Genomic DNA, 13,345 nt, shown 5'->3' on the forward strand with positions numbered 1-13,345 from the left:
TCTTTCCAGTAATAACCCACACATGGCACGGACACGTATGCTGGGATTCATGGACCTCTCATGAAGCAAAACGGACAAAAACACAATGGCAAAAGCTGATTTATAGAGATCAGAGACATACAGTGACCTCAAAATAAGCATTTAGGGACAGATACAACTCAATGTCATTGCATTGAAAACAAAACAAGAAACATCCCATCCATCGTTCTATCTATCATTTTATCGTTCCATCATTCATCCATCCATCGTTCTATCTATCGTTCCATCATTCATCCATCCATCGTTCTATCTATCGTTCCATCCATCATTCTATTTATCGTTCCATCATTCATCCATCCATCGTTCTATCTATCGTTCCATCCATCGTTCTATTTATCGTTCCATCATTCATCCATCCATCGTTCTATCTATCATTCCACCCATCATTCTATCTATCGTTCCATCATTCATCCAGCCATCATTCTATCTATCGTTCCATCATTCATCCATCCATCGTTCTATCTATCATTCCATCCATCGTTCTATTTATTGTTCCATCATTCATCCATCATTCTATCTATCGTTCCATCATTCATCCATCCACCGTTCTATCTATTGTTCCATCCATCGTTCTATCTATCGTTCCATCATTCATCCAGCCATCATTCTATCTATCGTTCCATCATTCATCCATCCATCGTTCTATCTATCGTTCCATCCATCGTTCTATTTATCGTTTCATCATTCATCCATCCATCGTTCTATCTATCATTCCATCCATTGTTCTATTTATCGTTCCATCATTCATCCAGCCATCATTCTATCTATCGTTCCATCATTCATTCATCCATCGTTCTATCTATCATTCCATCCATCATTCTATCTATCGTTCCATCATTCATCCATCCATCGTTCTATCTATCGTTCCATCCATCGTTCTAGCTATCGTTCCATCATTCATCCATCCATCGTTCTATCTATTGTTCCATCCATCGTTCTATTTATTGTTCCATCATTCATCCATCCATTGTTCTATATCATTCCATCATTCATCCATCTATCGTTCTATCTATTGTTCCATCCATCGTTCTATTTATTGTTCCATCATTCATCCATCCATTGTTCTATCTATCATTCCATCATTCATCCATCGTTCTAGCTATCATTCCATCATTCTATTGTTCATCCAGCCATCATTCTATCTATCATTCTATCTATGTATCATTCTATCGTTCAATCATCCATCGTTCTATCTATCATTCTATCGTTCATCCATGCATCTTCTTCATTCTATCTATCATTCTATCTATGCATCCATCCATCCATCCATCCATCCATCCATCCGTCCATCCGTCCATCCATGAATCATTCTATGTATCATTCTATCATTCCATCATCCATCCATCGTTCTATCTATCTATCCTTCTATCTATTTATCGTTCCATCTATCCATGCATCATTCTCTGTATCATTCTATCGTTCCATCATCCATCCATCGTTCTGTCTCATCCATCATTCTATCATTCGTCCGTCGTTCCATCGGTCATTCCATCCATCCATTTGTCTATCTATGTATCGTTCTGTCCATCCATCCATCCATCCTGTCCATCCTTTTTGTCCATATACAATAGAAGTAAATGGGAACTGAAACGGTTTGGTTCCCAACATGCTTCAAAATATATTTTTTCAAGTTATTGGTTGTGGGCTATATGACCAAAACGTCACAATATGAGTAATGGTATTTCACGATAATATATATATCTCACATTCATGAGTTCACACTTGCATATAATTATATAGAATAAATTTAAATGCGTATTTGGCATGCTGTCCGCGGGGAGGGATTCGAGCTCGAACTTGGCCCACACCCTGAGTACCCACCCCCACCCCCACCCCCCGTATGTAAGTGGTTACAACTAAAAGAGCAAGAGGTGGAGAAGGGTTCGCAGAGGGATGCTGATAAACTTTCAACAGAACAGAGGTAAGACTGCTGCGTATATATACACACCTCTTTGTCGATTAGCTGAGTGCTCTCCACCTGTGTTAATTATCTGGAAGCCCTCCTCCCGAATCTTTGTTAATAAACATTGTATAGTTATTTTTGCTTTAATTAAGTTTTATCACCATTTTTAATATAATTTATTTTAAATAACTAATAATTTAAAACTTTATTTTAAATAATAGCCTTAACTCTCAAGCTTACTGAAGACAAGTAAACCAGTGATAATAAAGAGCAAAGAAAACAAACTAGAACAAAGACACATGAAATATGCATACCTTAAAGGTGCCCCTTATAACGAGCCAATATAAACCTCAACCATGACTGTTGACATTTGAAAAGTCTTCACGTCTCCTGCACAGCCTGAACATGACCAACCCGATCACACATAAATGCGTATAAATAGTACGAGTGTGCAATGTCGTGGAATGTATACGCCAAAACTCATTTTGGCGTGCATATGATACGCTGTTTTTCGCGTGCATATGATACGCACTTTATGGCGTATATATGACACGCGCTTGGGTAGGTTTAGGGTAGTGGGGCGTATATATGACACGCGCTTGGGTAGGTTTAGGGTGGTGGGGTGGGGGGTTCGTATGTATAATACGTCATAAAATGCGTATCATGCACGCGAAAAACAGCGTGCCATAGACACGCCAAAATGAGTTTTGGCGTATACATTCCACGACATTGCACACTCGTACTATTTATACGCATTTATGTGAGAATACCCTGACATGACATGCATGTCCATGATCTGCCGTTTTTACTATCCTCAAGTGTTGCTTGTTTACCTGCATTCCCGATGATTCAGCTCCGTCAGTTCCGCCTGACAATGAACATGTTTGGACAGATGAAAAGTTTAGGGGCGTACATATAAATGATCCCCAACGAATGCGTCATGGTTGCCATTGTGCTGAGAATCACTTATTTTTCCGTGGTGTTTTTCATGCAGGAGATTTACATATGAAGGATGAGGCAATGATGAGTTTGAGACCCACAATATGTGATGTCCATGTACTGAACTCTTATTATTTCACTATGGCAAGGTTAATTCAATCTTTCATTCTAGGTTACCTTTAAAGGGGTGATGAATTGAGAAATCAACTTTCCCTTGAGCTTTTGATATATAAAAGATCATTGTAATATAATAATATCCTCTAAGTTTCAGAGCTGAAAACGTTCTTGTTAGTCAAAGAAAAGCTTCTATAGACACCAGGCTCAGCAAACGGTCTTGTGCTTCATACTTGCGTCTTTGCGCGACAAAACCCCGCCTCTACATAATCTACAGCGCGTCTAATCCAGTAGCCCTGCCCACCGACTCATGGAGCTGATTGGCTCGTGCTAGCTGGTCAACAACAATAAACATGCAAAGGAAAATGAATGCCCCATTCGCACGGGACTAGTATTATCTAGGGACCTCTGGTGATTTGTAATAATTGTAGAGAATGTCGGTGATCTTAATCCCATGCGAATCGGCCATGTCTGTAATTTGTAAAGTAAAAATTCCCCCGCAAATTACCTACCATATTTCACGGCAAACCGAGGTCCTGTGATAATAGTAGTTCCGTGCAAATCAACATCTCTGTGATTTGGCCAGGATTAGGCGGATCGTATATAATTTTTCAAGTTTTTTTTTCTTCCTGTGAGCATTTCTATCTTTATCTTTCACGAAGAATAAAGTCTGCATTCATAACGTGCACCGTTATGAATTCCCGTGCAGCCGCACCCGCACAGATTATTTCACATTAGAATGAGTATCAATTTGGGAGTAAACTGATTGAATGGTGTGTTTAATATTAACATCAATACTGTTCTTAATGAAAAACAGAACAGAACAGTACAGTACAATGACCAGCTTGTTTAAATAGGTGCTTTTACATTTACTTTAGAAACTGAATCTTCCACCGTATATTGTTAGCTTCTCAGTCGTGATAAATGAAATCTGACTCCTGCCGCTGGTCTGAGATCAGTTCATGGCATCTGTTCGCTAACTGAACGAAATGTTATGTTTATTTATTACTATAAAATAATCAAAACAATATCGATGCCTGTTTATGATTTCATACAGCTATATCTATAACGATGTCTTGACATCATATCCGGGAGAAGTCAGTAAATTCAAGTAAAATCACAGGCTTTGCTTATCCCTTGCGAATGCGCCACGCAAAACTCAGATGCGGGGGAGTCATTTCTAAATCACAGAGGTCCCTAGATAATACTAATCCCGTGCGAATAGTGCTTAAGATATTGCGCTATTCCTGGTTGTGGAAGAACACAGTCGCTGCATAAGCTTCCTTCGGATCCTAATATTAAGAATGTGTGGTTGAACTTTATTTTCAATGAAGTTCCAGCTCACGTGGGGAAGACAGTGGTGTTCACTTCATTTCACTGCGGAATCGTTTGTAAACAAATCTCCGGTCGATGCTGGATTTGGATCCGACAGGAATGGTGCAACACACCAATGTGAGTAAAACGTGTTTTTATATGTAATAGTATTGCATTGTTATAGATCGTTTTGCTTATGTGTACGTGTCTAACAGAGCATACCTTTAGCACGCTGGACTCAAACACATAGGGGCCAATATTATCTCATAATATTGCATTCTTGATCTGTGCTATTTTTTCTCTCTCTCTCTCTCTCTCTCTCTGTCTCTGTCTCTGTCTCTGTCTCTCTCTCTCTCTCTCTCTCTCTCTCTCTCCGCGCGCGCGCGCTTATATCGTCCGATCTTGCGGGCTATGTGTAATATAAAAATAATAGTCCAATCAATCGAGGGTCGATGTTTGATAAAGACGTTTACGAGCCCTGTGCTCATTCCGGTTGCTGCTTCTCCCTCAATTTCTCCTCTCCATCATGTGAACTGTCAGGGCATTAAATATGCCATTCTTATCCAATCCTAGCTGTGGGCGTTAACTTCCAAGTCTGCATCAAGCCCATCAAAATCCAGCGTTTTGGAGAGATCCTCAAAACCAGTGTAGAAAATAGCCTATTACTTATTAGCAGGGTCACACGGAGTCTGTGGAATTTTGTGATCTCTGCGCAGATTTTTTTTCAAAAATCTGTGGAATGGTTTTAAATGTTTATTTAAGGTTTACAATCCAAATAGAATGTTAACATTTAATGTTAATTTTTTTAAACAAAGCTTAGATCTCTCTTATTGCAGAATACATCCCCAGTTTTATTGTAGACAATTCATTAAATAAACAAGTGACATTTCCTTAACTCCTCCATGGTCCATTTTATTTTAGAGATTTTAAAATATCACTCTCTCACAAAAAAAAAAAAAAAAAAAAAAAAAAATCACATCAATAAGCGCAGCCTACAACCCCTTACAATCACACGGATGATTGTGTATGATCCTCAAATGACGGACACTACAATCTGCGGGTTTCTGCTGAGGTTTCTGCGGAATTCAGCGTGCAGATTCCGTGTGGGCCTGCTTATTAGTTATGATATTTTTGTGTATGATTATCTTTGTCGTGACTCGTCGTGAGCGCTAGTTGGTGTTCCAGTATTATCGGTCCATCGAAACTCATTCATTGAAAAACGTTCCGCGGTGCAAAAATAAGTGTGGATAAAATTGTAATTAAAATTTCGTAATTAATTAACGCGTTAAAGTCCCATAATTAATTAATCTTAATTAACGTGTTAAAGTCCCGGCCCTTATATATATATATAAAGGATATATATATATATATAAAAGCCAGTTCATGACACCTTTAAGAGATAGATGACTGTTTACTTGCAAATTTTCATGCTCATTTTGACACAGGCATGTGTATTTAACTGTTCAAGCCCAATTAGGAGGCAAAAAGCACTCAGTTTAGTTCTCACGGTTTTATGTTGCGCATCTCTCAGACAGCGCAGAGAGCACATATACACTGAAATGAGTTCTCTTTCACCTCTAATTGCTCTTCAAAGGTTTTTTTTAACAGCAGTGCTTAAAAAACATGCAAACCATAAGCTTTTGTGACTGCGAAGCAACATCACATGAGCATAACAGTGATAGAGATGATAGTCCAAAATCTCTACTGGTTGACAAATTTCTGGTTAATCATGTCTAACGGTATATCACCCACCCCAGTTTGGATCAGCACAAGGATGAGTAAATGATGACAGAATAATATTCTCCTCAATTAACTTTCTTTAATATTTTGTTATCTAATGCATTGACATTGAGATGTTTGTAAGCACAGCTAAGGTGCCCAAATACTTTTTGTCTAAAGGTTTTTGAACACTATAGCCCCTTTTACATCAACGGGCCAAACCACTCTAATTGCTTAACTGTTCCATTCCACGCCGATCTGGCCCAGCTGGTACAGATATGGTTTAATTTTCCACTGTGGGGCTGATAACAGATTTGGAATGTAATACAAAATGCTTGAGCTTGGTTCGACCAAGCTTTAGTGGAAATATAACTGGAACCATTCCTCAACATTCTTAGAATCGTTCGGAATCATTATCCTGGAATAATGTGTACATGTGATGGTATGACCTATTGCTAATATTGTGTTGGTCCCCCTTTTGCTGCCAAAACAGCCCTGACCTGTCGAGGCATAGACTTCACTAGACCCCTGAAGGTGTGCTGTGGTATCTGGCACCAAGATGTTAGCAGCAGATCCTTTAAGTCCTGTAAGTTTTGAGGTGGAGCCTCCATGGATTGGTTTGTGCAGCACATCCCGTAGATGCTCGTCAACACCTTAAATTTGTTGTTGTTCTCCTTAAACCGTTCCTGAACTATTTTTTCTTTGTGGCAGGCACATTATCCTCCTGAAAGAGCCACAGCTAACAGGGAAAATACCATTTCCATGAAAGGGTGTACATGGTCTGCAACAATGCTTAGGTAGGTGATACGTGTCAAAGTAACATCCACATGGATGGCAGGACCCAAGGTTTCCCAGCAGAACATTGCCCAAAGCGTCACACTGCCTCCGCCGGCTTGCCTTCTTCCCATCGTGCATCCTGGTGCCATGTGTTCCCCAGGTAAGTGACGCACATGTACCCGGCAATCCACGTGATGTAAAAGAAAACGGAATTTCTTTAGACCAGGCCACCTTCTTTCTTCCACCTTGCTTCATGGTCCAGTTCTGATGCTTACGTGCCACTGTTGGTGCTTTGGGCTGTGGACAGCGGTCACCATGGGCATCCTGACTGATCTGCAGCTACGTAGCCCCATACACAACAAGCTGTGATGCACTGTTTATTCTGACACCTTTCTATCAGAACCAGCATTAACTTCTTGAGCAATCTGAGCTACAGTAGCTCGTCTGTTCGATTGGACCACAAGGCACTCCCTCCCCATCAATGACACTTGGCCGCCCATGACTCTGTCGCTGGTTCATCACCGTTCCTTCCTTTGACCACTTTTGATAGATACTGGCCACTGCAGACCGGGAACATCCCACAAGAACTGCAGTTTCGGAGATGCTCTGACTCAGTCGTCTAGCCATCAAAATTTGGCCCTCGTCAAACTCGCTCAAATCCTTACACTTACCCATTTTCCCTGCTGCCAAAACATCAAATGTTCACTTGCTGCCTAATATATCCCACCAACAGGTGCCATGATGTAGAGATAATCAGTGTTATTCACTTTACCTGTCATAATGTTATGCTCTATTGATGTCTATGAATATGGTAATCAAAGCTTTGCATTTACATCTAAAAAAGCCTACCACTCTGCTTTTTATAACAGTTATTTTTAATTGTTTAGAAGAAATAAAAATAATAATTGACAAAAGTGGTCAACCTTTGAGAAACACTGACACAGAAAGAAAGCTTGCTTTCCCACCTAGAATATAAGTGTATGATTTATGTCAAAGTTATATTGTTGTCAGCCATTATTATAGAATCATTTACTCTGGAGTCTGTCGCTCGCGGAATAGTCTGCTTCCTATGAAAAGCCGCTTAAACAGGGAGAGAAGCGCAGCGTGTCAGCTTTCCAGAGTACAAGCACTGCTCCATTGAATTCTCAAAACTTACAGAAGTATGAAAGATTGCTTCCATTCTGTTTGGGGGAAAAAACAAACAAACAAAATGCATTTCTCAGCCTCTTTCATGTGTAACTCAACCCTCTGCTTTATTCTGCTTTGCATTGCAGAAAATATTTGTCTTTTTCCGCCTTAACTCATAAATGTATTTTTCTCCCCCCCCCTTTTTTTTTTTCTTTCTTTCACAAGAGCTGAAATCGCTACCAGATGTGGATGCAATCTGTCCCTGTTGCCATGCCAACCGCTGAGTTCTGAACAGGCGTGCAGCTGTGGGTCCGTTGGCTGATGTTCAGTGGCTCTGAAGGTCCTGCTGTTTCTAAGGACCTGCCACTTTTGAGAGGTATGTTTAGATCGGCACTTGATTTGTCATATCGCCTTTAGAGTCATTTGTAAGAAGAAGCTACAGTAGCTGAAATGCTTGTTTTGTGAATACTTTCAGGAATACACTTTCTGTCCTGGAAAAAGCGTAAATGACTTTCAAATAAATGAAGCTCTGCTGTTTCAGTTGCAGTGTGAAGACTCAATGAATTGGGATGTGATGATTCTCATTAATTAAATGTAGAAAAATAATAATGGTATATTATTGAAATTATTAAATGTTTAATGGCAGTATCTATTTTATTTGCAAAAAAATGATTGATGGTCATCAGTAGCTTGGATGCCAGCCAAACTCAGCCCCGCCTCCGATTTGAGCTTGGGTAGTTCGGTCTGGCCTCGATCCATAGAGGAGTGATTATACCCGAACAGAAACTGTTCGGACCAATGAAATCATCAGGGCGGGCTTTAGACGATGACGAACAGATGATAAATAGTAACGTAATCATGCACGTCATCAAAGGGGCTTGGATTATATTTGTTCAAATCCTAAATGGAGAGCTTGTTTGCATATGCATTCACCTTCACTATTTCTCTCTAAAATGATGATCATGTTAGTAAGTAACTGTGTATCCTTAAATTCTGTTCTTTTTTTACTAAACCGGCAAAGATTGTTATTCCAGTGTGCGTGCAGACAGGGTTGTCAAGATTTACAACAAAACCCGCCAACTACTAGCCCTTAACAATAGCTTGTCGGGGGAGTTCTCCAGAAAATATGGCATTGGCAACACAGTGCAGTTGAGCTCTGTTGAAATTTGACAACTAACGTAATGCGTCGCTCGCTTCGTTGCTCTGATTGGTTGTAGGTCTATCCAATTGAGGTCTTTCCTGGTTCGATTAAAACACGCCCCATAATCACAGCCCAATTGAGCAGTTTCAGACTCATATTCTGACTAGGTCAGGCTAGGTCATCAGTTTATTTTAAGCAGAATTTCACATAATGATCACTATTCATTAATTTAACTTTAGTATTTATAATTTGAGAAATATATTTTATTTCTTATATATCTTATTGAAAGTTAATTTCTTAGAATTTGGACATTTCTTTTATTTTAGACATCCATCCATCTGTCCATCTGTCCATCAGAAATGTAATTAGTTTTTCTAATATTTTAAATTTCTAATTTTTGTGACCAGATACTTAATGGTCTTCATTTTATTTATTTATATTATTATAATTTACTAATACAATTTAAGAATTTTCTTCTTATATTTAAAATGTATGATTTCCCTTTCTTTCTTTTTTTGGATTGTAAGGTCCACCAATTTTCCCCTCCGCCTTTACTACCAGATCCGCCTTAACTACTATAACTCAAGGCTCTTTTTCAGGCCGTATAGACACAGAAACAAAAGTTTGTATGTAACGTTTAAAAGAAGCTCCATGTCAGCAGTGGCACGACTTGGGAAATGTGCACACGTGTGTGTCTGGGTGCTTAAACATCTCTGGTTTCAATTACAGATCACATGATCTTCCTCGTCTGTGTTGCCTTTTGCCCAGGAAAACTTGGCTGCTTTCTTCAAGCCCTCCTCTCCTCTCCACTCCTTTCTCTTTAAAAAAAAAAAAGATTGAGAAAATCGAGTGCAAATACGCAGCGCATGATGCTTTAACTCCAGGGCCCCCACGCACAGACTTCCAACTGTTTCTGTATGAAAGGGGCTGTTGTGCCAGTGGAGGAGCTCGCCAGTTCAGTCCTCTGGGCCCTTTAGAGTTTGATGAGCATATGACCACCACTGCAACAGCTACCGCGACGAAAAAACCTTCCCGTGATCCCCTGCTCGGAGCACAGAGGCAGCCAGGAGTCAGCGGAAACTGTAAAATATCATTTACTGTACAGGAAAAAGGATAGGAGAGAGAAATACAGAGACAGTAGAGTGTCTTTCTTAATAGACAATATGAACCATCCTCACACGTGTAAGAATATGAGATCTTTATTATCTCAAAATTATTTCATAAGCCGTTGTGATGCAGAAGGCAAGTGTAGCGCCCTCTTGAAAATGAAAATAATAATGATAATGTTGAGATTGATTGATTCATCCATTTAAAAAGTTAGATTCATTTGAACAAATGCTGTCAGATCAGCGCTGTCAGGTCAGATCAAATGCTGTCAGGTCAGCGAATCAGTTCCAAACACTGTTCAGGAAGTCCCTGCATGTTTTACATGCTTTAAATTATTTTGTAATGTTGCTAAATATGGCGTTATTTTATTTGTGCATATACATCAAATTATTAAATACAATTTTAGTGGAAATTTTACTTTAAACATTTTCAATCCTAATTAGCACAAAACAGAAAATACATAAATATATTAAATACTATAGGTCCCTATTTTAAAGATCTGAGCACATGGTCTGAAGCGCATGGCACAGGTGCTTTTAGGACATGTCCACTTTTGCTAGTTTAATGACGGAAAAAAAACTTTTGGCACACCAGGCACATGGTCCAAAAGGGTTATACCTATAGTCTCTAATGAGTCATGAGTGTGTTTTGGGCGTAACGTGCAATAAACCAATCAGAGTCTCATCTCCCATTCACTTTAAAAGCCAGTTGCGTTTGCACCATGGAGGATTCACTATTTACATGGTGGAATTTGCAAGTGTAGACGACGCTTCTCCAGAGAGGAATCCTTTTATTTTTAATAGTTAAAAATGTTTGTGTGCTGCTGCGTGTCCCTGTGTGTGTGATAATCCGAGTGTATGTGCATTGTGAACCCGCCTATAGGTGCATATTATTAATGAGCTCTTTAATTAACACAAAAAATACTGCGGCATTGACTTTAGACCAGATTTTTGTGGTGCAGTCATTTTTGTTTACCTTAAAATAGCAACGCGCCAATAATGTGTCTGAACACACCTCGTTTTTAGACCAGACCAGAACACATGGGTCCACATGTCGCATTGTGCCGAGTGTATGATAGAGCCTAAAGTCTTTGGTATTTGCTAAGTCGCTATACCGATAGATCTAATGAAGGGAGAGCCATTTGATATCTGTACCCTTTCAAATCATGAGCTACAGGTTTGCTTTTATTTCAAATACGGTAACTGAACAGCCACACATCAACATAGAAAGGCAAAAAACAGGACAAAAAGAATGAACATAATGCGCGTTACTGATAATGCTCCGGGTTTTAAGGCTGCGCTTCAGTCAAAGCTCACTCCAATGTCTGAGTAGAAAACCAAATCTGTTATTCATACTTCCAGAAAGTCATATACTGCTATTGGAAATGTTCTGGAATCGTGCAAAAACATGAACAGTTGTTTTTTGTCATAGGTCCCACGTAAAGAAAGGCGGTATAAAGAGAACATGGGGTAACATGCATAGATATCTCTCACCGATCTCTGCATCATGCAGTTTATCGTTCATAAAAAACAATAACATCCACAGAGAAATGTGAAAATTCTTTTGAGAGTAAACGGAAAGATATTTAAACATTGAAATCAAATGTACCTGATGCTTGCACATAAGAAATAAAATGTAATCAAATTTGAAAACCAGTTCATTTGACACACATACACACAAATATAAAAAGCAAAGATATAAGTTGTATAAGCACAGCTTACAAATGAAGGTAAAAATATTATTACAAAATATCTTAGCATGTAGAAAAATATATGGTACCATATAAGGGAATAGCAGTTACTGTACACCACAATCGACAATCTGCTTTTTGTGAACCTGCTTACAAACTCAACAATGCTGCAAGCTCAGATCGAACATTTAACCCTATGTTCTGATCAAAAACAACGTCCAGTTTTTCATGAACTCTTGTTTTGCATTCTACCGGTGTCATCTTAAAAAAATATTTACAAGTGCTATGGGGTGTTTCTGATAGTAAACTTAAAAATAAAATAAACATAAGCTGTAGTCACAAGCCAATATTAAAGAATGTTGATGCACTGAACTTCCTGCAACTGTATAATTAAAAAATAACTCTGAAGAATTAATATTCATATAATAAGAATAATTCGTAAGATTTCATATAATAACCTTTCATCTGATTGAAGTTGTTATCCTGGCATCTTTCAGGTGTTATGATGTTTCTTTGGCAGGACAAATAATTATTTATAAATTAACATTTTCATAAAATGGCAATGAGCACTATATTAATGCCGTAGTTATTATTATGCTGCATAAACTTTCAGTCATGTACAAAAAAGCATGTGATATCAGCAAGAAGACCCACAAAGCATTACTGGTACTCAAAAGATTATTACTGGAAAAACAGTGATTCAAGTGCTGATTTTTAAATCAAATTTCACCAATATGTTCTTTTTTTCATAATGTTGTTGGTTTCCTATTTTAACAAGTGGTTCGGGAAGGACTCCGCATTCTACAAGATCCCAGAGGAGAAACGTTGTATATTTGCATTTGTTTTGTGAACTTTAATAGTATATGGCGGCATACATTTCACACCTGAACGTTTGCCTTGGTTCGGTTCGTTGGGCATATGAACACGGCAATTGCGCTCTGATCTGCACCAAAACAATGGCTCCGAAATCACCTGAGAGAAGTGTTCTCGGCCCAGGAATCAGGTTGACGATTCGCTTGAGGTCTGAAAGCAATCCGACCCAACGAACCAAATGGTATTATAATTTGTGATGGGAAAAGTCTAATGCTGTCAGTGAGCACATGAGTTATCACATTTGAAAACCAAGAGCGCCTATTCATCTTAAAATGTGTTATTGCCCTTGTCCGTGCGAGAATGCTGTCTCGATGGAGCCTTGATTCCTGCAATATAACATTCATATAGTGTTTGCGCGCTGGGAGATCCAGAGAGAGCGCGTTTGAGTTTACTGCAGTAATATTAATACGAATGTAGTATATAATTTAACAATGGGAATGACGGAGCCTACATTCGTATAGTGTTTGTCTCAACAGTTACAAATAAAGCTGCACCTGCCAATCATCTTAATGGATGATGCAGAGGAAACTCTGACCAATAAGAGGACAGTTGTGCTCACATGTGACTTGCGTGAACACATTTTGGTATGCTTTGAAAGGTT

At 38.9% G+C, this 13,345-nt stretch overlaps 1 long non-coding RNA gene across 2 annotated transcripts in view; it reads left to right on the top strand.

Annotated features, from left to right (window-relative positions):
• The window catches only part of LOC137071480 (uncharacterized), a 59,891-nt gene that overhangs the window by 18,761 nt on the left and 27,785 nt on the right, over positions 1-13,345 (top strand). Inside the window, exons 5-6 of one of the 2 annotated variants that reach the window (XR_010904437.1) lie at positions 8,159-8,309; positions 8,409-8,472. This is a non-coding gene — a long non-coding RNA (uncharacterized lncRNA). Of the gene's footprint in view, positions 1-8,158; positions 8,310-8,408; positions 8,473-13,345 lie in introns of those variants that run through there. The other variant, XR_010904436.1, reaches the window with a different exon arrangement.

This window comes from Pseudorasbora parva, chromosome 3 (genome assembly GCF_024679245.1).
Source record: "Pseudorasbora parva isolate DD20220531a chromosome 3, ASM2467924v1, whole genome shotgun sequence".
In the NCBI taxonomy this organism is placed as follows: Eukaryota; Metazoa; Chordata; class Actinopteri; order Cypriniformes; family Gobionidae; genus Pseudorasbora; species Pseudorasbora parva.